Raw genomic sequence first — 24851 nt, 5'->3', positions numbered from 1 at the left:
CAAAGGGTGAAAGTTGGTCAAGTCTACCATTCGAATTTCGGGAAATACTGGTCCAATAAGAAGGAAACACACAGGGCAATATTGAGGGTTGGAAGATGGATAACAAGTAATTGATTAGTGAATGAGGCAGACTAAAAAAGGGAATATTTGTGGGGAAGGGGAGAGGGCAAAAACAACTTCCTCCTCCAAAGGGTGACACTTGGTCAAGTGTACCATTTGATTTTGAGACCTACGAAATACTGATCCAAGAAGATTAAAACACAAAAGACAATATCAAGGGTGGGAAGATGGATAACAAGTAAGTATAGTGAATGAGGCAGGTCAACAAAGGGGAAATATCTGTTGTGAAAAGGAAAAGGCAAAGAAACAACTTTCTCCTCCAAAGGGTGAAAGTTGGTCAAGTCTACCATACGAGTTTGAGAGCTACGAATCACTGGTCCCCCAAAAATGGTTACACACTTAGGACAATATCAAGGATGGGGAGATGGACAACAAGTTATTGATTAGCGAATGTGGCATATTTAAAGGCAGTGGACACTTTTGGTAATTACTCAAAATAATTATTAGCACGAAACCTTACTTGGTAACGAGTGATGGGGAGAGGTTGGTTGTATAAAACATTGTGAGAAACGGCTCCCTCTGAAGTGGAGTAGTTTTCGAGAAAGAAGTAATTTTCCATGAATTTGATTTTGAAACCTCAGATTTAGAACCCGAGGTCCCGAAATCAAGCATCTGAAAGCACACAACTCCGTGTGACAGGAGTGTTTTTTTCTTTCACTATTTTCTCGCAACTTTGACGACCGATTGAGCTCAAATTTTCACAGGTTTGTTGTTTTATGCATATCTTGAGATACACCATGTGGGAAGACTGGTCTTTGACAATTACCAATAATGTCTACTGTGTTTAAACGGGGGAATCATGTGGGAGAAAGGGAGAAGACAGGAACAACCTTCCCCTCAAAAGGGTGACACTTGGTCAAGTCTACCATTCGAATTCGATAGCTACGAAATACTGACACACTGCGCTTTAATAATAGAAGACAAATTTGCGAAGATTGTCTTACGTCGACCAATTTCCGGATTGCTTTATTTACGACGGTGCCATGGTGACACAAATATCAAGTATTCACTTTGAAACCAGTACGGAAGGGATTTCTTCCCTATGTGCTGTTGACAATTACCAAGAAATGGAGAAATTATTGGGTAGTATTAATACATCAGGCAGCTGTTTATTCCCGACAAACGAACACTGCTGCGTCACCGAAAGAGTCCTTTGTGATGAGTTTGGGATAGTTGTTGGCGTAAACGCATCGAGTACAATTAATTATAGACAGTTTCGTGGGTGCATATTTTATTAATGACTGTGTTGAATGGACAGTTTGACTCGCCTACGTAGAGAGACCAGCCCCCTGACTGGAAATGTCATGCATTACGTATACATTAAAGGGTTTTGATACCCTTTGTAGAACAAGTTTCAAGTGATCATCCTAACACCCGTGATGTAAATTCCTGTATAGTATTGGTGGTGTTTGAGTGATAGCACCAATACGGACACGTTTGGGAAATACTCAAATACTCCCTTGGTGTGTTGCAATAAGGCTTTCAACACCGCATCTGTGAAAATGCTGACCCAATAGGAGACTTTCCAACGCTAGGCGGCAGCAGACATACCGGGTAAATTTCCATTGTTTACGTAGTTCTGAACATGCGCATAATTCTGAGAACAATAGATTTACCCGGTAAGTCTGCTGCCCTCTATCGTCCCAGAAAGTCTCCCATTGGTCATGGAAGTTGCAAGAGAACAATGAAAAACACCCTTGTTGCACAAACTTAGGTGCTTTCAGATGCATAATAAAAGGCTTGAGGCCTAAAGTATTTTAATTATTTGATTGAGAAATGAAATATAAAAAAAACTACGTTAGTTCAGAAGAAGCCGTAGACTTGATTCAAGTCCCATTCTCGTGTGAGAGGTCCCTGAGCTATTACCTCAACTTACTATGAAACAACCCCGTAGCATACAGTACAGTGTGCGCTCGCCGTCAGAACAGGTTTTGGAATGCAGAGCATCACAAAACAGTAGTTTCCTGGAGATGGCACGGGATTGGGACTTGAGTCAAGTCTAAAGAAGCCGTTTCCCACAATTATTTTTATACTATATCAACAGCTCTCCTTTGCTCATTACCAAGTATAACGTGTTTGTTTTTATTTTGCAAAAAAAAATATTTTGAGTAATTACCAATAGTCTCCAATGCCTGTAAAGGGTCTATGTACTTTTTTCCTAACACAAAACATAATGTCCATAGACTTACATTAAAACTTACACAGTTTATGATAGTAGAAAGCTCCCCTTGAAAGTGTACTAACTGAGGTGCTGTACTACTGACAGAGTACGCGAATCATTTAACGGACTAAATAAACGGTACACCTCAATTCACATATGTGCCCCGAAGCAGATCATTCAATTGCATACCCTATACAGTGATCAGCGCACTACACCTTCTTACCGTCAATTAATCATATATTCTGCGCTTGTGTTTGTTGTTGTAAGATAATTTATATTTAAAAACTCGGGCACCGAGAAGCCTTTAAAGTATTTTGATGCCTTTTGTAGATCATATTTTGGGCCATGACATGAATCCCTACTCACTGTGAATGTAAAGTGAAGATGTATGTAATATAATTTACCTGTAGACGTTTCAGCTTCATAGTCGTCAATTTTTGTGAAAAATAAGTGAAAAGCACAGAGCGATGTTTTCGGGAGAGCGGTGTAACATACCAACAATTAATTTCGCCTGTAGAGACGACACTTATTTTCGCGACTTTTTTGTTTGCACATTTCTAAAACAAAAACTACAGCACCTCAGCAAGTAATTTGAAGGGAAGTTACTAATGTCACTATCTTCAGTGTAAGTTTAATGTTAATCTGATGTGTGGACATTGTGTTTTGTGTCCTACAAAAAAAGTACCCAACCCTTTAAGAATGTGATATCTCTCATAAAGTTAGAAGATCTTGGATGTCACTTGCGTCCACAATGTTTATGTGTTTATTGAACCGTACTACTATATCTAGGTTGGAATTTGAAAATGATTTATGCGTTGTGAGGTTTGTGGATAAAAGAAGAAGCAAATACAGATACTTTGATTTACAACGAAGTAAGTGCACTTATGTGTAGTCGGTATTCGAGGAATGATAAAACGACTGTAAGCAAGGAATTTAGAAAGTCACATAGACTGTACACATGGGGAGCTTAAATTGTCACAATCAGAGTACTTAAAAATAATAAATGATCATAAAAACTTCTAAAGTTGTTTTTTGTATTATTTGTTATTTGCTATTTTTTTTATATGCACGTCGCAAGAAGGCCACTTCAAGGTGTGGGCTAACAGTTTTCCAGAGGCCGTTGCCACCTACTCCTAGGGCTGAAACAGGAATGCCCGCTTATTTAGTCCATACGGATGTAGGCTTGTGACGGTCTTGACTTCAACACTAATGGATGTTTGTGTCGCAGTGGACGTAGCATAAAACCTTACTTGGTACGGGTAATGGGAAGCTGTAGATAGAATAAAACATTGTGAGAAACGGCTCCTCTGAAATAACGCAGTTTTAAGTTGACCTGTATTAATTGAACTTCATTACACATGTATGGCAATCGAGGAAGAAATTTACTTTGCGTAAACCAAAGACAAAACCGGCAACTTTATGTAGGCCTACTGCCAACCACACAGGTGGATCCAAATAATTAAATCCTCATCGGAAACAGTTAGTGGGAATTGATCACCACAACCAACCTGGAGTCAGTTTCGCTGTTATTAAAGCAAGATCACCCGGGGAGGGGGGGGGGGGTGGCTTAGTTGGACACAAGAAACAACCGGAAAGGATAGAGTTCGCGGTAACTTATGTTGGAATGCAATCGGATACCCCATCAACTCAATAAAAGGTAACTCAGTTTTGAATAGTGGAAGGTGTTGTTGAACTCGTGGATTGACGAGTTACTGTTGAATACAGAGCAAGACGTTCCGGCAGTGTTCAAGCTATATACTGGGTCCAATTTCATGGCTCTGTTTACCGCCAAATTCTGCGCTTACGATGACGATTCCCCGCTTGACGTGCAAGCGCCAAATTTCTGTGCTAGCCTTGTAAGCCAAAATTCGCCGCTAAACCGTGAAGTACGCTTGCCGTAAGCACAGAATTCCCTGCTTCCGTAAGCGCCGATTCTGTGCTTACGGTAAACAGAGCCATAACATTGGGCCCTGGTCACTTGTTTTTATCCGCAGTGGTAAAGATATGTACTTGCTTTATAGAACCAGTGGTTTCAATAGAAACAATGGTGTCTTTTGGATAAACGTGTGGTCACATAGCTTTTCATATCTGTGTATTGATTGGTCCGATGTGACGTTGATGCAACTGACAAACGTCACCTCGGACCAATCAAAACGCAGATAAGGAAAAGCTTATTGTTCGTCGGCATGCAGTGTCCACATGTGTACAAAATTACTCAATATTTGTCTGCTGTTCGAAATGGGCCCACCCATGATTGTTGTCAAATAATGCTAATTACAAAGTACACAATGAAATGTGCAAAGAAACAAGTATTATTTTAATAATTTGTTTGTTTATTTTACTAGTAAACAAAAAATGCTTTACGTGGCATGATAAATATTTTTAAAAGGTAACACACAATCGATACACAAACAAAAGCAACAATGAAACACACGTTCAACATAACCATTATCCTTAAAGGGCAACTCATCCCATGGCTGCACTGAATTGACTCTAATGACATTCGGACATGAACTAAAGCAAGAAGGCATTGCACTCTCTCACTGATATGTTTTTAATTGACAAGCGATGAAAGGAAAGACGGTCAACCTCATGGGATCCAAACAGGGAAAATAATAAATTGTTTCATTCGATTCAGAACATGCTTTTGACACGAACCTGGAATCAAAAAATGCTAATGTAATATCAATCACTCTACAATGAGGTCTTTTGAATGTGTTTGTTCTTGTCACGTTTACATTTTACGCTTTCCTAGAATCATTCAGTTCTGCACGAGTAACCTTATTGTCCTGTTGCAGTCATTACGGAAACAAAATGGTAACACACTGTCCAGTTGGAGCCTAAATTGGCATATAAATTGTTGTTAAATAGCAGTAAACAAACTAATGCAACGGAGAGCTGTTGATAGTATAAAGCATTGTGGAATAAAGGCTTCCCTCTGAAGTAACGTATAGGTTTTAAAGGAAGAGGTAATTTCTCACTCAAAAAAAAAAAAAAAAAAAAAAAAAACGTCAGGCCTGAAATCTTTAAAGGTATCTGAAAGCACACTCATCTGCACTCACAGCCGGGCTTTCACCTCTGTTGCTCCCCAAAATGGGGAACAGCCTCCAATATTACATTAACAATAGTAACTCTCTACCAAAAGACGATCAGAGCATACTGATCGAAACGTCGAGATAAACCAACGGTTCTTTTCAGAACCACCCCAACTCATTAGAGAAAGTCATTACATGGTGTTACCGCAAACCTTTCCATAAACTCGCTACCATTTGAAAAAGATATTCTTAAACGTATTTGTATCAAAGGATGTTGTAGTAACAGTCCATTGGTTTGCTCAAGTTAGCGCTTTGATCTTGTCGAAAGGGGCGACTGTTGCGCGGGGGGTGGGGGCGAGCTTGCTGACGGTGACTTTGTAGGGGCGACTTTGTGGAGGGGCGACTTTGGGAAGTAAAAGAAGAATGCAGATTGCGAGAACTGTGAGATTTGTTAGAAATAAGGGTCTGACTTGTTTCAATTACATCAACAAAAGACCTTATGCAACCATAAGCACAGACACTTATAGGCACTTAGCAAAATATAAATCTTAAAAGCACTCAACACTCAACAATAAACCCAAGACCCGTGGCCTCAGTCGGCCAGTCACTTATTAAGTTCACCGTTAATCATTCTAATTAAAGTATAGAGTGTGCTCAAGGTCTTGCAATTAAACGTTGTATCATGCGGCTTAAAGTGGACTTGGGAAACCATCTTTGAAATAATATGTCAGTACATTAAAAACGAAGGTTAAATACAATAAAAAGCATCAGCGTGTTATCAATTATATTAAAGGCAGTGGACACTATTGGTAATTCCTCAAAATACTTATTAGCATAAAACCCGTAACGAGTAATGGGGAGAGGTTGATAGTATAAAACATTGTGAGAAACGGCTCCCTCTGAATTAATGTAGTTTTCGAGAGAAAGAAGTATTTTTCAACGTTTTTGATTTCGAGACCTCAGATTTAGAATTTGAGGTCTCGAAATCAAGCATCTAGACGCACACAACTTCGTGTGACAAGGTTGTTTTTTCTTTCATTATTATCTCGCAACTTCGATGACCAATCGAGCTCAAATTTTTACAGGTTTGTTATTTTATGCATATGTTGAGATACAGCAAGTGAGAAGACTGGTCTTTGACAATTACCAACAGTGTCCACTGGCGTTAAAGCACCTTGAGCGTCACTGAGTTACCGACAAGCGCGCTATATAAGAATCCACTTTTATCATTACCGTTGCCCAGTAAGTATTGTTAATATTATACACTTGGCGTTACCGCAAACCAACACTGTATATAATTATACTTGCAAACAAACTCGTCACTTCGAAGTTGATCTTCGACGTGCATTTTTCACACTCGAAGACATACACAGACATCCGAGTTAGATTACCTCCGATTGTCAAAGGTGTACTGATGATGACCTTCAACTTGACTCAATCTTATAAGGATTTATTTGATGTATCCCTCACGGATGGCTACGTTCCTCCGTGGGGATCTGCTACTCGAGAAAGATTACTCCTTACTGTTTGAGTCCCGGTCGTTACACGTGTGTCCTTTAAAGGCAGTGGACACTATTGGTAATTACTCAAATAATTATTAGCATAAAACCTTTCTTGGTGACGAGTAATGGGGAGAGGTTGATGGTATAAAACCTTGTGAGAAACAGCTCCCTCTGAAGTGCCATAGTTTTCGAGAAAGAAGTAATTTTCCACGAATTTGATTTCAAGACCTCAAGTTTTGAACTTGAGGTCCCGAAATAAACCATCTAAACGCACAGAACTTCGTGTGGCAAGGGTGGTTTTTCTTTCATTGTTATCTCGCAAGTTCGATGACCGATTGAGCTCAAATTTTCACAGGTTTGTTATTTTATGCATATGTTGAGATACACCAACTGTGACGGCTAGTCTTTGACAATTACCAACAGTGTCCACTGGCTTTAAGGGTCGATGGGTACTTTGTGTAGGACACGGTACATCATGTCCACAGACTTACTAGAAGCTCACACAGTTGGAAAATAATGATGGCAACAAGCTTTCCATACAATATTACTTGCCGAGGTGCTGTAGTTTTTTTTGTTTTTTTTGAGAAAATTAGTAAAACAAGTCACGAAAATATTTTAGTATCTACAGAAAATCGTTTTAGCATTTAAAACGTGTTTTCATGACATTTTTTTACATTTTTTTTTTTAAAATAACTACAGCATCTCAGCTAGTAATATTTTATGGTAAGCCTTCTATCATCACTATCTTCAAACGCTGTAAGTTTAAGTTTAAAGTCACTGGACACTATTGGTAATTGTCAAAGACCAGTCTTCTCACTTGGTGTATCTCAACATATGCATACAATAACAAACCTGTGAAAATTTTAGCTCAATCGGTCGTCGAAGTTTGGGGCTAATAATGAAAGGAAGAAAACACCCTGATCACACGAAGTTGTGTGGTTTTAGATACTTGATTTCGAGACCTCAAGTTCTAAATCTGAGGTCTCGAAATCAAATTCGTGGAAAATTACTTCTTTCTCGAACAATATGTCACTTCAGAGGGAGCCGTTTCTCACAATGTTTTATGGCAGATTGATTGCTATTCTCCCTTATCGTCCCCTCCCTCCTCCCGTCCTGAATCGAAAGCTCTCTATTACCGATCTTCAAAGTACAGCCAACTTTCAAACAACTATCCGATTGACATTGGAAGCCGAGGTGCATGCCGAAGTGCACGTAAGAGACTTGTTGTGTCAAACCATACTCATCCCATCTGAGATCATCGAACAAACTACCGTGTTGAACATTCCTAGATCTCATTCTTCCCCCAGGTGATAGAAGCTTTGTCACATGCGCACCAAAGCTACATAATGATCTTCCCTATCAACTACACACATTTGACTCCTTATACTGATCTTCAGAAGCCAGCTTAAAACTCATCTTTTAATCTGCTGTCGTTTCCATTTGTAATCCTGTAAATTATGTTGTCATAAATGTGTCCTTCGCTTTGCTAAGCGCATGGGATATGCAATTAGAATGTTTGGTATGCAAATGCAATATGATTAATTGATTGATGTATATCCTAAGGCAAACTATATGATCAACTGCAAGGATTCATCATTTAAAATGTAAATTATAGTCCGAAGATTGATAGGTAAAGAGGAAATACACATTTAAAGGCATTGTTCACATTTGGTTTGTACAACCGTTCTATTGTTTAAAGTCCATCTTGAAGTTGCGCAGTGCAAAAATAATACACTTATTTGTTGATGATTTACAACCAACTTCTACCAATCTATGGTGGCATACGGTTCTCATGCCTTTGCAGAGAAAATACACGAATATCAATTATAGAGGGTTTTAATACCTTTTGTAGATCAAGTTTGTGGACATGACACAAATCCCTACTCACTGTGAATGAAGATGTTTGTAACATAAATTACCTGTAGAAATTTCGGCTTATTAAATAAAATCACAGGGCAATATTTTCAGTTGAGACGCGTAATAACGTTGTACATGCTTAATTTATTTTGTCATTATCTTCAAACTGTGTTAGTTTAATTTAAATCTGTGGACATGATGTGTTGTGTCGTAAAAAAGTACCCAAGCTTTTAACTCGAAACAACAGTGCAAACTAGTTGTGATCTCGTCTCCTTGCAGGCACGCTTGCACCCGCCTAACAAACAGCTTTGCGTTAAAGGAAAACGTTGCCTTGGATCGGACGAGTTGGTCTATAAAAAACCTTTGTAACCGTTTGTTATAAAATGCAAATGTTAGAAAGATGTTTTCAAATTAGAATACAATGATCTACACAAATTTGCCTCAAAATTGCGTGGTTTTCCTTTTACTTTGCGAACTAACACGGTCGGCCATTTATGGGAGTCAAAGATTTGACTCACATAAATGGCCGACCGTGTTAGTCGATGAGGTAAAAGGCAAACTGTGCAATTTCGAGTCAGCGGGAGCCGTATCCGTAGCCGTTAATTCGGATACGGCCCATCAGTCTGGTTTAGGGCCAAGGTTTATGTATTGATTAATTTGTAAATTTTTCTCGTAAGAAGATTGGTAAGGTTGTTGATATGCTGTTGCGATGAAGTCAAGAAATGTGGGAAGACCCCCCCCCCCCTTCCCCAAAGAAAAATACATGCACCAATTTGTAATAATAGTGATAATATAGCAGAGACATTCATTGCGCAGTGACCTATATTAATATACTCCTCTGCGCAATTTAAGAAGAATTAAGATGGAGACAAAAGAAACAAATACACAAACAGAATAAGATTTAATTAAAATGATAAAGTAAACATCATTCATGGGTTTTCAAGTTTGACTTTAAAATGCATTAAGTGAAGAAGACTGTCTAGTACAACGAGGGAGACTGCTCCATAGTTTTGGAGCAGTGTACACAAAATGCCCGATCACCTTTAGAGTCCCTGATCATGGAACCTGTTATCCTCAAGCGAGACAATTAACAATTATCGGTGCGTCTTTCGGATTGGACGTAATGCACTTGTTCAAAAGCGAAAAGGGGTTTTGACCCGTTGTCTGATTGGCTGCACAATGTCCTACCGAACCGTGTAAACCATTAGTGGGTGCTATGTAAAGGAATTTCCATGCAGGAAAAGACTGAATATTGAAGCGCCTTGAGCGTAACTGAGTGAAGGATACGATACAAGCGCTAATATAAGAAGACACTATTTTTATAATACCTATACAAAGTTCAACACTCATCTTCACGGAGGCAACAAACTCGATTGCCTCCATACTCCCTGGTCATTGCCTCGTTGCCCTTTGAAATGTTCCAGTATAAATCTACAGTTTTCTCATACTAGGGTGCCCGTTACCATAGGATAATATGCCTTGGTGCCCTTGCCCTTCCAAAAACGAAGCATGCATGCCTTAATGCAATGACAATCAGCCATCAGAGCAGCCCACTACACTTATCTAATCTTTCCTTCACCGGATATACATGTACTTATCGATTTGGCGGCGGCAAACCACCCCGGGAAAAACGGCGAATGAAATTGAATCAGGGCGCTCAACCCACAGAACGTCAGTCGCTACTTCAAGTTTATTAAAAGATGTTCCAATGGCGAACTCACAAGATATCCCCTGGGTAGACCCTTTTGCTGTTAGGAGGCTGGCCAGGACAAAAGACACGTTGGATAATGAATCTCGGCTTTCGACCTGAAAACAGTACCTTTAATGTTCGACATTCTTCGAGCAACTTCGCCCTGAGAAAGTTTTCAGATTATGGATGGAAACATGTCCTATCGCTGTGACTATCGTGCGAGACTGACTATAGTTGATTGGGACTGCTATGCATGGACAAGCTGGCATAATGACTGATTGAAGAGGTTTAAAAAGGCACATGTAGACAACCCATATTAATCTGCATCACTATGGCAACTGTAAGAATTTTAGTTAATTATTAAAACAAGGGTTGTAAAACTAGGTCCAGCACGAAAATAAAAAAATCATTATTCTTATGGTGTTTTGTTATCATACGTTTACAATTTCCTATGGCCATTCGCACACAAACGTGGGCTTACTTTGTGGCAACCGGCAGTCTCCTTCAACGACTGATACCTCATCAGTAACTATGGGGAAGTTATTAACGCTCGCACATAAATTTCAAGAAAAATGTGTAATATGAAGTCCATCTTACACTCGATGAGACGTAACCTAAGTGGTTAGGAACTAACTTAGACACTTTATACTTAAAGGCACTTGACACGTTTGGTAAAAGTTGTCTCTTTGTGTATCTCAACAGATGCATACAAAAACAAACCTGTGAAAATGTTAGCCTGTTTGGTCATCGAAGTTGCAAGAAAATAATGAATGAAAAACACCCTCGTTGCGTTACTTTGTGTGCTTATTTCTGATGAAAAGTTTAAGTCAGACTTCAGCTGAAGTATTTTGATTATTTGAATGAGAAACTACCTACTTCTAAAACATGTATTTACTCGAAAGGGAGCTTTTTCTCACAATTGTTGACACTATCAACGGCTCTCCAATGCTCGTTAAGAAGCAAGTTTTTATGCAAACACGTAGTTTGAGTAATGACCACTAGCGTCTTGCGCCTTTAAATGATGTCCACATATTTACATTAAACTAACACCGTTTGAAAATAATGATAGTATAAAGTGTACCTTAAAATATTAGTTGCTGAGGTGCTGCAGTTTTTGAGAAATTACTAAAACAATGTCATGAAAAAAGTTGCTTACATGCTAAAATAATTTTCGTCGCACGATCACTGAGACAAACATTTTTTCCATTACATTGTTTTCCTTTTTTTTTTTTTTTTTTTTTTTTTTTTTTTTTTTTTTAACACCAGCACCTCAGCACGTAATATTTCCAGGGAAGCTTTCTACCATCATTATCTTCAAACTGTGTAAGTTTAATGTAAATCTGTGGACATTGTGTTTTTTGTCCCACAAAAAGTACCCAGACACTTTAACGTGGGGACCCCGATAACTTGATCAATCATGCAAATCAGTTCATACGAATCATTAGTTCTCCAATCTACTCCGTTTCCTAACCGACTCAAGTTCTCGAGTAACGCGAAAAGCAGAGCCGTATGTCCGGAAAGGTTTAAAGTTGTTCGCGGCGTTGCTTTTTTTTCTTTTTCTTGTCTTGTATTGTTTGTTCTGTTAGTTTTTGTCTTTTTCTTTTTTGGTGTGGGGGTGCAATTTTATTACATTTTCATTGTTATTCCTTAAATAATTTCATACTTCGGTGCGTTTTTTTATATTTTTTATTAATTGCTTTATTATGTATTTGGAAGGGGGTGTTTGTTTGTTTAAAAAATATTGACCTGACGTTTCGAAACTCGAATAACAATATAACATGATTAAATAAACACAAGCACAAAGCACCAAAAGCCTATGTGATCTCTCGAAAGAGAATTTAGACACTAATTTCAAAATACACCTATTGAACAACTCACTTCCATATTTTAAACTTTTGACCAGTATATATCTCATTATGTACCATCCCTTTAAAGACACTGGACACTATTGGTAATTGTCAAAGACCAGTCTTCTCACTTGATGTATCTCAAAATATGCATACACAAACAAACCTGTGAAAATTTTAGCTCAATTGGTCGTCGACGTTGCTAGATAATAATGAAAGAAAAAAACATCCTTGTCACACCAAGTTATGTGCTTGCAGATGCTTGATTTCGAGACCTCAAAACATAATTCCGAGGTCTCGAAATCAAATTCGTGTAAAACTACTTTTTTATCGGAAACTACGTTTCTCACAATGTTTTATACTATACCAACAGCTCCAATACTCATTACCAAGTAAGGTTTTATGCTAATGATTGTTTTAGGTAATTACCAACAGTGTCCAATGCCTTTAAACAATGATTTCAAATTACCCATATTGAAAATATCATTAAGCCCTTCCACGATTTCAACTTTTGACCCTCAACTAATACATCATTTATATGTACCATTCCTTTAAAGTCTACAATTCATATCAGAAACTTGAAACCGGAATAAGCTTCCCCGACGTGTCGCCACAAACAGGCCAAGCAGCCAAATGTAACCTAGCATGATCCAAAAACCAGATGAATGCACTGAAGTGTAAAAATATCCACATTTCCCCCACCCCAACTTGCGATGTCTACAGATCGAGTCATAAGTGAAAGCCAAAGATATGCAGGACCCGTGTCTCGATACACATGCATGTCGAAATACGAGGATATCATGAGCAAACTAAAGCATTAGTTGACCTTGATTTTGTCGGCCAGTATCCACCCCCCTCCCTATCATGGATATCATATCTATAAAGTAGCTAAACTAGATATCAATAAGTGACACCAAAGATATGCAAGACCCGTGTCTCGATACAAATGCATGAAATACGAGGATATCATGGGCAAACTAAAGAATGGGTTTACCGAGCTTTTGTTGAGTACCATCCACCCCCCCCTCCCCTTACTCACGGATACCATGCAGCTAGCTATATATCAATAAATGTAAACCAAAGACATGCAAGACCCGTGTCTCGGTACAAAAGCATGAACAACGATGGTATCATGAGCAAACTAAAGCAAGGGTTTACGTTGATTGTGTTTGGCAATATCAACCCCCCCCCCCTAAACACTTTATACGCACAGAGTAGCTAGACATCATAACATCAATAAGTGTCTCAAACGATATGCAAGACCCATGTCTCGGTACAAATGCATGAAATACGAGGATATCATGAGCAAACTAAAGCAAAGGTTTAGCTTAAATTTTGTTGGGCAATGTCCGACCCCCCCCCCATACTTCATGGGTATCATATTAATAATTTATAAAGTAGCTAAGCTAGATAACAGTAGTGTACACCAACGATATGCAAGACCCGTGTCTCGGTACAATAGCATGAAATACGAGGATATCATGAGCAAACTAAAGCAAAGGTTTAGCTTAAATTTTGTTGGGCAATATCCACCCCCCCATACTTCATGGGTATCATATTAATAATTTATAAAGTAGCTAAGCTAGATAACAGTAGTGTACACCAATGATATGCAAGACCCGTGTCTTGGTACAATAGCATGAAATACGAGGATATCATGAGCAAACTAAAGCAAAGGTTTAGCTTAAATTTTGTTGGGCAATGTCCACCCCCCCCCCCCCCCATACTTCATGGGTATCATATTAATAATTTATAAAGTAGCTAAGCTAGATAACAGCAGTGTACACCAACGATATGCAAGACCCATGTCTCGGTACAAATGCATGAAATACGAGGATATCATGAGCAAACTAAAGCAAAGGTTTAGCTTAAATTTTGTTGGGCATGTCCTACCCCCCCCCCCCATACTTCATGGGTATCATATTAATAATTTATAAAGTAGCTAAGCTAGATAACAGTAGTGTACACAAACGATATGCAAGACCCGTGTCTCGGTACAATAGCACGAAATACGAGGATATCATGAGCAAACTAAAGCAAAGGTTTAGCTTAAATTTTGTTGGGCAATATCCACCCCCCCCCCCCATACTTCATGGGTATCATATTAATAATTTATAAAGTAGCTAAGCTAGATAACAGTAGTGTACACCAACGATATGCAAGACCCGTGTCTTGGTACAAATGCATGAAATACGAGGATATCATGAGCAAACTAAAGCATGACCTTATCTTTATTCTGTCGGGCAATGTCCACCCCAATAATTCATGGATATCAAATATATAGAGCAGCTAATATAGATATCAGTAGTGTAAACCAAAGACGTGCAAGACCCGTGTCTCGGTACAAATGCATGAAATATGCCAATATTACGAGCAAACTAAAGCATGGGTTAACGTTAATTTTGTTGAGCAATATCCACATCCCCTCTGAATACTTTATGGATAGTATGTACAAAGTAGCTATAAACAAGCCTATAATGCTTGACATTATTAAGTGCACACAGATGATATGCAAGACAAATGTCTGAGTATACGAATGCATGAAATACGGTAATATGAGCAAACTAAATGATGGGAACCTTGATTTGTTGGGCAATATCCACATTCCCTCCTAAATCAATAAGTGTACATGAACGATATGCAAGACCAATATATCGGTATACAATGCATAAAATACGGTAATTATGAGCAAACTGAAGGATGGGTTTACCTTGATTTGTTGGGCAGTGTTCATTCACGTCGTGTGCGAGTCCATAATGCGGTCCACAGAGAGTCGTAGCTGAGTTCCTCCAGCTAAAATATGATCAGAGAGATACAAAATACTTGATTACACTTCCGTAGTAAGAGCATCATACGTCACTACGTTAAAGACACTGCGACACTATTGGTAATTGTCAAAGACCAGTCTTCTCACTTAGTGTATCTCAACACATACATAACATAACAAACCTGTGAAAATTTGAGCTCACTTGGTCGTCGAAGCTGCGAGATATTAACAAAAGAAAAAACACCCTTGTCGAGCGAAGTTGTGTGCTTTCAGATGCTTGACTTCGAGAGCTCAAAATCCAATTATTAGGTATCGAAATCAAATTCGTGATTCATTGTTTCTCGAAAAATACGTTACTTCAGAGGGAGCCGTTTCTCACAATGTTTTATACACTCAACACCTCTCCATTACTCGTTACCAAGTAAGTTTTTATGTCAATCATTATTTTAAGTAATTACCAATAGTGTCCATCCAGTGCTTTGCATGAAAATGAGGGTCGACAGACTGCATATTGCAGGTCAACAGGTTTGGGTACTTGCTGTACAACACAACACACGATGTTCACAGATTTATCTTTTTACAAAGGTTGAGACTGCAGGTATATAGGTTTATCAAGTCAATATTGTGTGATTGGTTTAGAGAACACGTTGCCTTGGATCGGACGAGTTGGTCTATAAAACACGTTTGAAACCGTTTTTTTTTTGTTATATAAAATGCATATGGTTGATAAGACGTTTTTAAAGTAGAATACAATGATTCACACAGGTTTGCCTCGAAATTGCGTGGTTTTCCTTTTACTGTGCGAACTAACACGGTCGGCCATTTATCTGAGTCAAACATTTGACTCCCATAAACGGCCGACCGTGTTAGTCGACGAGGTGAAACGAAAACCACGCAATTTCGAGGTATATTAATTGTGAAGATCATTGTATTCTACTGTTACAACATCTTTCTAACCATCACGATTTTACAACAAACGGTTACAGAAAGCTTTTCAAAGACCAACTCGACCGATCCAAGGCAACGTGTTCCTTATGAATGAAGGCTGCATGCCCTTGGACAACAAAACACGCGGCTGCAGTTTCTGCGTATACACACTTGTTTGTGTGTCTGTCTTTTTCTCATTCCAAATTTTCTGTTAACTAACACATTACATTAACTCCGACCGCGAGTTCTTGAGTTTTATCCGTGACAATCTCCAGCTCGTTGACAAGTCTATTGAAAGACATCACATCAAATTTAGCCATGTATAAAACATGAATGTCATGAACATCGATGTGCACGTATACACCACAGAGCAATGTCCTACACTTTCATGGATTATCCATAGTTAAAGGCGCAGGACACTATTGGTAACAACCCGAAATAGTTGTTAGCGTAAACATTTTACTAAGTAGCGGGTAATGCAGAGCTGTTGAAACATTGTGAGAAACGGCTCCCTCTGAAGTAAGGTAGTTTTTTTTTAAAGGCAGTGGACCCTATTGGTAATTACTCAAAATAATTATTAGCATAAAACCTTTCTTGGTGACGAGTAATGGGTGAGGTTGATGGTAAAAAACATTGTGAGAAACGGCTCCCTCTGAAGTGCCATAGTTTTTGAGAAAGAAGTAATTTTCCACGAATTTGATTTCGAGACCTCAGATTTAGAACTTGAGGTCTCGAAATCAACCATCTTAACGCACACAACTTCGTATGACAAGTTTTTTCTTTTTTTTCTTTCATTATTATCTCGCAAGTTCGATGACCGATTGAGCTCAAGTTTTCACAGGTTAGTTATTTTATGCATATGTTGAGATACACAAACCGTGAAGGCTAGTCTTTGACAATTACCAATAGTGTCCACTGCCTTTAAGTGATAATTTCTCCCCCCAAAAATACAACAAAAATACTTCAGCCGAAGCCTTCTATTATGCATATGAAAGCACACAAAGTAAACAACAAGAATGTTATGTTGGGAAAAACCAAGTTCAAGTTTATTTATTTCTCCACAGTATCAATATCAGTCTATGATTATACACATGTAGCAAATATTACTACAATCTACAAATAAAACGTAGATATTCAAGCTAAATAGATACTGCAGAGGATCTCTTTGCGACGCAGAGCTTTACGTTGACATTTTTACTAAACGTGTGTAGTGTCTTTAAGTGACACTTTACAAACAACCCAAAATATCACGCACGCCGCTGCGTGTCATAGCAGTGGGGAATCCAACACAAATTAATAAGTATTTTACTCTCTATCAACATCCGAGACTAGTCCACTGTCTTTATCCGCAATGACAAATACATGAACTTGTTTTTCAGAACCAGTAATTCCATTGGATACAATCACTTCATTGGATAAACAATCACTTCATTGAATAAACGTGCAGTGACGTAAGCAATCTGAATCTGTGTTTTGATTGGTCCGATGTGACTTTCGGCAGCTGCATTTGCGGTCGTCTGCATATTGATCTAGGTGAAATGTGAAGATGGACGAGGATTGACTCAGGCAAAAAGCATAACACTGTTGGGTTCCTGGAAGTTGTAACTAAATGGTAAACACACGTCATATTGGGCCCGTTATTGAAATCACGCCGACACCCTCAGGCGCCCTCTGTCGTTACGGTGCGTTCTACCGGGCTATTTCATTACACTTCTTGACCATCGGGAGTGTAGACCTTTGGGCATTAATATTACACCAGTGCCATGAATGTCTTGTGGTGGGTGAATTTTTCTGAGACTCTTATCCTTGTTATTATAGTCAACAATCGTGGCCCTTCGTCAAGACTGGCTTGTGAGCTCAGCTGAGTGTGTTTTGCAGCAATATTTGACTCATCAAAGACACACTGCCAGTATTTTCTCCATTTTGAAGTGGACATTTTCTTGTACCACATTAAGTTGACTGATTAACAATTTTCAGTTTTAAAAGGGTATCAAACATTTATTACACTTTGAAGGGAATAATTTCCTCACCGTTCAAAAGCAATTTCACTGCTTCAAAATGTTCAGTCAAAATATGGAACTTAAATTTAATTTGATGAATTCATTACCTGAGAGGTAAATAAATAGACATTTATAAAAGAACAACATTAAATAATTTACAGTGTACGAGTACATAACGCGAACTGCTCCTTAAAAACATACTTGTTTATAACGACTGGTAATATTATATTAAATCATCTTTAGCAATCTTCATAGAGAATTCCCCAAAGCACTAAACTTGTTTCCGTCACTGATTGGGCAACACGATAGTCCTACCCTAATATTCCTCTAGGCTTATTCAAAATCCAATCGCCATCATTCTTGTTTTCATATTATTTTCCGGTCCGTACACATCATCAGGGACATGTAGATTACGTCGTTCTGAGGTTACTGACCCCTAAATTTCTAGGGTAGTCAATATTTTCATTTGTACAACAATTGAATTTACAATAATTCCGATAAGAGGCTGGGACCATGTCAACCATACCAGGACAGTCTGGGAAGTTACATCGGTAAATAATCCTCGCCTAGCTTTAAGTCGTAGCCTCCGGACGGGTAAGGCGTCGGTTACCTTTGGGGAAAACACGGTGTTTCCAATCCAACTATTATAATCTGGAGATGGGAAAAGGGCCCGAGGACAGACTAATTTCGTCTGCATCGTATCTTCAGTGGGAATTTACCATTCTTAAAGGCAGTGCAGGACACTATTGGTAATTACTCAAAATAGTTATTAGCATAAAACCTCACTTGGTAACGAGTAATCGGGAGAGGTTGACAGTATAGAATATTGTGAGAAATGGCTCCCTGTGAAGTGACATAGTTTTCGAGAAAGAAGTAATTTTCCACGAATTTGATTTCGAGACCTCAAGTTTAGAATTTGAGGTCTCGAAGTCAAGCATCTGAAAGCACACAACTTCGTGTGGCCAGGGTGTTTTTTCTTACATTATTATCTCGCAACTTCGAAGCTCAAATTTTCACAGGTTTGTTATTTTATGCATATGTTGAGATACATCAAGTGAGAAGACTGGTCTTTGACAATTACCAATATTGTCCAGGGTCTTTAAAGGGGCACGTTGCCTTGGATCGGCCATCTTGTGGAGTAAAACAAATTACTTCACAAATTTGGCGCGTGCATGGTATTAGTTTACGACGTATAAGGAAAACCGTGCTATTATACGAGGCTATTGTGTGGATCATTTCATTCTACCTTTTTTGTCCAATTTCCTAACCATTATTCAGTGTATAACAAACGGTTTCAAGCGCCTTTCATGAAACAACTTGCCCGATCCAAGGCAACGTGTCACTGGAAGAGTGGGCCGCACGTAGATTTGTTGACTTTTCGAATTTCAGCCTCAAAAATCAGATTTAGAAAGACATTTCGGTTTTTTTCTTCTTGTTTTCATCGCTCTTTTAAAAATAGGTCAACTCTTCGTATGTAAGCACTTTTTAGGCTATTGCTTCATTTGCATCCGAGTGCTTAGCTTTGAATTTGTTTCAAAGATGAAAATTTACATCGAAGATCAATAATATTAGGTCTGGTTTTTATCCCATACACACCGATGGGTGTTAGTACTGTATACTCAGTACGTTCCCGAGCTCTGTGAAGCAACTAACATAGGCATTATTTACTCGGCTCGGATTCGAACCCACATGCTTTGCAACTGTAGAACAGTGTCTCAACAACTAGACCTTGGTGATTTTTAAGTATTACTAGCAGTATTTTGAATCAGGCTCCACCCCCGGGCAAGTAGTTAACAAAAATTGTACTTGTCGTATACTGCGTCGGTTGGACTGTCTTGAAAATGTTGACGCAGATTCGGGTTGTTGTGTACTGTATTAAACACTGCAAATTCCTTCCTTGAGTAAAAGACTATGTTTCCCTTTTGGAAATAATCCTTCAATCTGGATCATGTGCACATCGTTATTTTTCAAAAACGTTAAAGGAACGTTACAGAACTTGTAAGAAATAAAAATCGTGAAGATCACAGATTAACAAAAAGCTTACACGGTCTCATGATGATGAAAGTAGTTTAAATATTTCTGTCTGAAATTTCATATTTTGATGAGAAACAAATACTCTAACATCGCGTTTGGAGTTTATCGCTCAGTAAGCGTTTACTAAATTTTTGTTTTGGCATCGATGCAATGCAAAATTTGTTTTTTTACTATTATCTCGTGACCCAGATGACCAACAGATCTCAAACTTCTACAGGTTTGTCAGTTAATGTATATGGTGGATTACATAAAGTGCTTACACTGCAAGTAATATTTTTGCAAGCAAAACTAATTCTGAAATGTTCCTTCAAGTCTCATCTCATGACAGAAATTGGCAGCATGGCAGTACATAAAACAAACTCGCTGCGGTGTAAAAAAAAAAAAAAAAAAACACCCGGGGTCAATGTGATTTCTACTACAGGAGTTTTCAGACTGAATTAATTATTAACATCAAAAAGCATACAACGCATGCATGACTTACCTGTTTTATTAATGTCAATAATAACCCTACGCGTCGTTGAGCACCAATGACGCGAGTCGGAATGAGAGTCAACTAAGTATTTATTTTGAGTGGTTTCATCCAATTTTTTTTTTCAAAAGGAACACTTAGCTGAATGAGCTCATTGGCACAACTTGACCGTGGCATCGATGTAATCTATAAAAAGCAGTCAATTTTGTATAATGCATCAGCGAGTAGTTATTGGCAATTAAGATATTCATTATAATTCAAGCTTCGTAGAGTGACGAAGGAATATGGATTGAGATAAATTAGTTCGCAAATATTTTGAGATGGACAATGACAAATTAGTGGGTTTTCATGGACAACATCTCGGATGTTTGCTTAGATTGAGAAATACTGTATTGAGCTTATTAACTACACACAAAATTGTAAGAAGAAAAATGACAACGAAAAATAGTTCGGAAATCGCGGTTGAACGTCGAACACCACATAATAAATAAAAACAAAATAATCAAATGTTGGTGCCAAGTAAGTTTTTATGCAAACAATTAATCCGATTAACTACCAATACTGTCAAATGTCTTTAACCCCACATCATGTGTCCAGTATCTTTAACACCACATGTGTCCAGTATCTTTAACACCACACGACGTTTAATTTGGTTCTGTCTTCAGTATCTGAGGCTTAAACGAGCAGAGTTGATGAAGATTAACTGGTAAATCACGCAGGGACGAAGCTATTAGTCTAATTCACCTCAAAATAGCCACCTTGCATGTAAGGTCCTTAACAATTTCCGCAATTATGGGGAAGTGTTAATGATATTTAAAGCCAGTGCTGCACTAAAAGTACGAACACCTTAGATATATATTTGCTGAAAGGGTAAACGGTGCTGGGTACTTTTCGAAACAATGCTCACCGATTTACATTAAACTTACACAGTTTGAAGATATTTATGGTAGAAAGCTTCCCTTCAAATACTACTTGCTGATGAGGTGGTGTAGTTTTTGAGAATAAAACAATGTCACAGAATTACCTGGTGCGACTATGTGTCGAAGTTGCGGCTATTGGTTGCTTCTACAGTCGAGTCGCGACACCGTGATTCAACTACTCGGTCAATCGTGCCGCAACGACTACTTTACACAAATAGTTGCGACTTCCTCCTGCTTGGTGAACCAATTGTGTCGTTCGCGACTTTTCACAACATCATAATTTACTAACGAAACAAAATCAGACATCGGCGACAAAATCCTTCAATCTTTTTCGCATGAACTTTACTACACTGCGCCCGCTGCAAACAATAGACCTTATGCACATGACGTCATTTCAGTAGGGCGCCCTCACCTAGAGGTCAAAAGGAGGTTGTTCATTGGCCAATACTGTGCACCGCGCGTACAAATCTGTGCATATTGAGAATGAAAAATTAGTCGCAACTAATGTAGAGGTCACGACGATAACTATTTTAAGCGCGTATATTCACTTAGTCACACCCACAGGCTTAATTGACGAAAACAAAACTAAAACAAAGAGCAGTTTGTGTCAGTGGGGATTGGACACACTCTAATATATTTATGCAAATGAGCGGACATGATGCCTTGATTGCGAATTCAATGACATGATTTATGTATCATACATCCGTCCCTGTATCAAATTGAACTGGTGTAAAGAACAAAACCTACGGCCCTTGGACAAGAGAGCAAAAACGTTCGTTTTGCATTTTAATAGATGCTCGGAGTAACTTAAAACTGTTTCCTACATCGACTTGCTCATTGCCCGAAGAAAGAAATCCATCTATGCCTATGACAACTAAGTGGTTTGTTAAGGAGACCGCCTCAGAAATAAAAGTCATCAATTAGTGTCAAAGACTGAGAACACATTGTTTTATTATTGTCAGTTGAAATCAGTCGCCAAAGGCAAGCAATCAAGTATCGACAGGCGGCCATTTGACTGTGTGGGACATATAGCCCGGGTTGAGAGTACGCAGTGCTTTTTAATACACATCGGTGTACGGGGAAAAGCAGATTATCTGTATCCCCCGCTGCAAAACTAACATATATTCCAGCATGGTCCATGCTTCAGAACGCGAATGCAATACGAATGCTGACGTCACAGGGCTGTTTTCGACGCGAATGTTTCGCAGAGGATGAGCACAAGTGAACTGTTGCGAAATATTCGTTTCGAAATAGTGTGGATAGGCCTACATCATGCTCAAACAAAGCAAAGGTTGTTTGTTAGAACTTAGAATCCCACTCGAGTGCGATTTTCCGTGGAATTGTTTTAAAAAGAACTCAGAAAAGAAGGCCCAACTACAGCGCCAGCACACTTATTAAAAACACCGGTAACAACAAATTATATTATTTATCCCCCAATTACAAAACGTATAGTATTATAAAGTAAAGGGACACAATAAATTTACGCATATGGAAAATGGGGCTGGTAAATTTGTAAAACAATTATGTATGCTGTTTAAATAATATCAACAAATAATTTTGTTATAAAAAGGTGGAAAACATGGCGACTGTAAAACACCAGTATTTGCTATGTATCTATAATAACTTGCTGTAATTGTTTAGGAGTGTTTGTGTAATTTACGCCTTCGAACATCCTCGTAAGAAATGCAAGAAATTATGATTATTATTATGCCATTAATAACCAATGTGGTTCGTATGTCACTGTGTGATAAGTACCAGACAGTTTTTAAAAACAGGTGCCAGGATTTATCTCAAAATAATCAAATTGGTTTATTGATGACCTTTACCCATTACATTATAAGGGTGCACCTTTTGGGTTGTGGTAGAGAAAATAAAGGCTACATTCAATCATCTGGTTTTCATTTTTATTTACCCAAAAAACACTGAGCCATAATTTATAACCATTAGAGAGTTGTCACGATGGGTAAACAACATGTGTTTATTAAATACTGCTTTGCAACTGTCTAAATCAATATTAATTTGGCTTAACAACATTTTGACAATGGTATTATCCTAATTGCATAATAATGTCAGTGCGACTGCCAGATGTCACAAAGTGTTGTTGCTAAACGTAAGTAAAGTGTACATACCCTACATAATCATAGAGTCCAGGTCACTTTACTAATAATGTCGAAGTCTTATATAACCAAGTGTCTACCAAACAAGGTACTCAATGCGCTGAGTATACAAACTTTCAGATAGGTAGGTTTTTGCAGTGATGAATTCTGAGATCCGATTATTTAGCACCTTATAAGGGTGCTATGGTAGCCACAGCCAGGAACACCGGTGCGAACCCATTCTCTGTTCTCTCTAAGTGTACTGAATTACTTTACCTGCGTTACACAACACAATGGACCAACGGCTTTACGTCCCATCCGAAGTACGAAACAATGGTTAAGTGTCTCGCTTAAGGTAACAAGTGTCACGGCTGGGGATTCGAACCCACACTCTGCTGAACAGAAACACCAGAGTTTGAATGGTCACTTCTAGGTCACTTTACTTTTGAATATTCATTGTTTTATTCATTCCTTTCTTTGTCCCTTCCCCTTTCCAAGCTGTACCGAGCTAACACAGTTTGCATCGTACAATCAAGAAGATGGTTTAGAACAATCGGAAAGATTTGTAGAAATACGCAGGGGTGTGGGGCAACTACGTGGATAAAGTTTTCCATCACAAGTTTCAACGAACAGTTTTGTCCGTCTTTCAACCGTCCTAAGGTAGCATTTGATACCGTCGTCGGGTTGCGCATTTAAAGACACTGGACACTATTGGTAATTGTCGAAGACTAGTCTTCTCACTCGGTGTATCTCAACATATTATGCACAAAATAACAAACCTGTGAAATTTTGAACTCAATTGGTCGTCGAAGTTGCGAGATAATAATGAAATAAAAAACACCCTTGCAACAGGGAGTTATGTGCTTTCAGACGCTTGATTTCGGGACATCCGAATCTAATTTTGAGGTGTCAATATCGAACTCGTGGAAAGTTACTACTTTCTCGAAAACTACATTACTTCGGAGGGAGCCGTTTCTCACAATGTTGTCAGCTCTCCACTGCTCGTTACCAAGTAAGGTTTTATGCAAGCAATTATTTTGAGGAATTACCAATAGTGCCCACTGTCTTTTAAGGCACTGGACACTATTGGTTATTACTCAAAAATAATTATTAGCATACAATTTTATTTTGTAACGAACAATGCAGAGCTGTTGATAGTACACAGCATTGTGAGAAACGGATCCCTCTGAGGAAAGGTTGTGTTTGAGAAAAAGGGTTATTTCTCATCAAAATATTAAAACAAATTGTGCAAAAACGGTGTTTTTTTTTTTCTTTCATTAAGGGCAGCTTCAATGACCATATGAGTTTAAATTCGCACATTCTGTTACTTTATTCTCATGTCGGGATATATCGAGTGACAAAACTGGTCTTTGGCAACTACCGAATGTGTCCAGTGCCTTTAACTCACTCACTAAAATAAATTGTT

The 24851-nt window shown here is 38.4% G+C and overlaps 1 protein-coding gene across 6 annotated transcripts in view; it reads right to left on the bottom strand.

Moving 5' to 3' along the window:
- The window catches only part of LOC117305091 (soluble guanylate cyclase 88E-like), an 81935-nt gene extending 66955 nt beyond the window's left edge, over positions 1-14980 (bottom strand). For 5 of the 6 annotated variants that reach the window (XM_033789826.1, XM_033789829.1, XM_033789828.1 and 2 more), the window contains exon 1: positions 14923-14980. The gene's annotated coding sequence lies outside the window, so the exon portion shown is untranslated. The remainder of the gene's footprint in view (positions 1-14922) is intronic. The other variant, XM_033789831.1, reaches the window with a different exon arrangement.
- Between the last annotated feature and the right edge of the window lie 9871 nt (positions 14981-24851).

This window comes from Asterias rubens, chromosome 22 (genome assembly GCF_902459465.1).
Source record: "Asterias rubens chromosome 22, eAstRub1.3, whole genome shotgun sequence".
In the NCBI taxonomy this organism is placed as follows: domain Eukaryota; kingdom Metazoa; phylum Echinodermata; class Asteroidea; order Forcipulatida; family Asteriidae; genus Asterias; species Asterias rubens.
The sequence above is the reverse complement of the archived record's forward strand: the minus strand, read 5'-3'. Positions and strand labels throughout refer to the sequence as shown.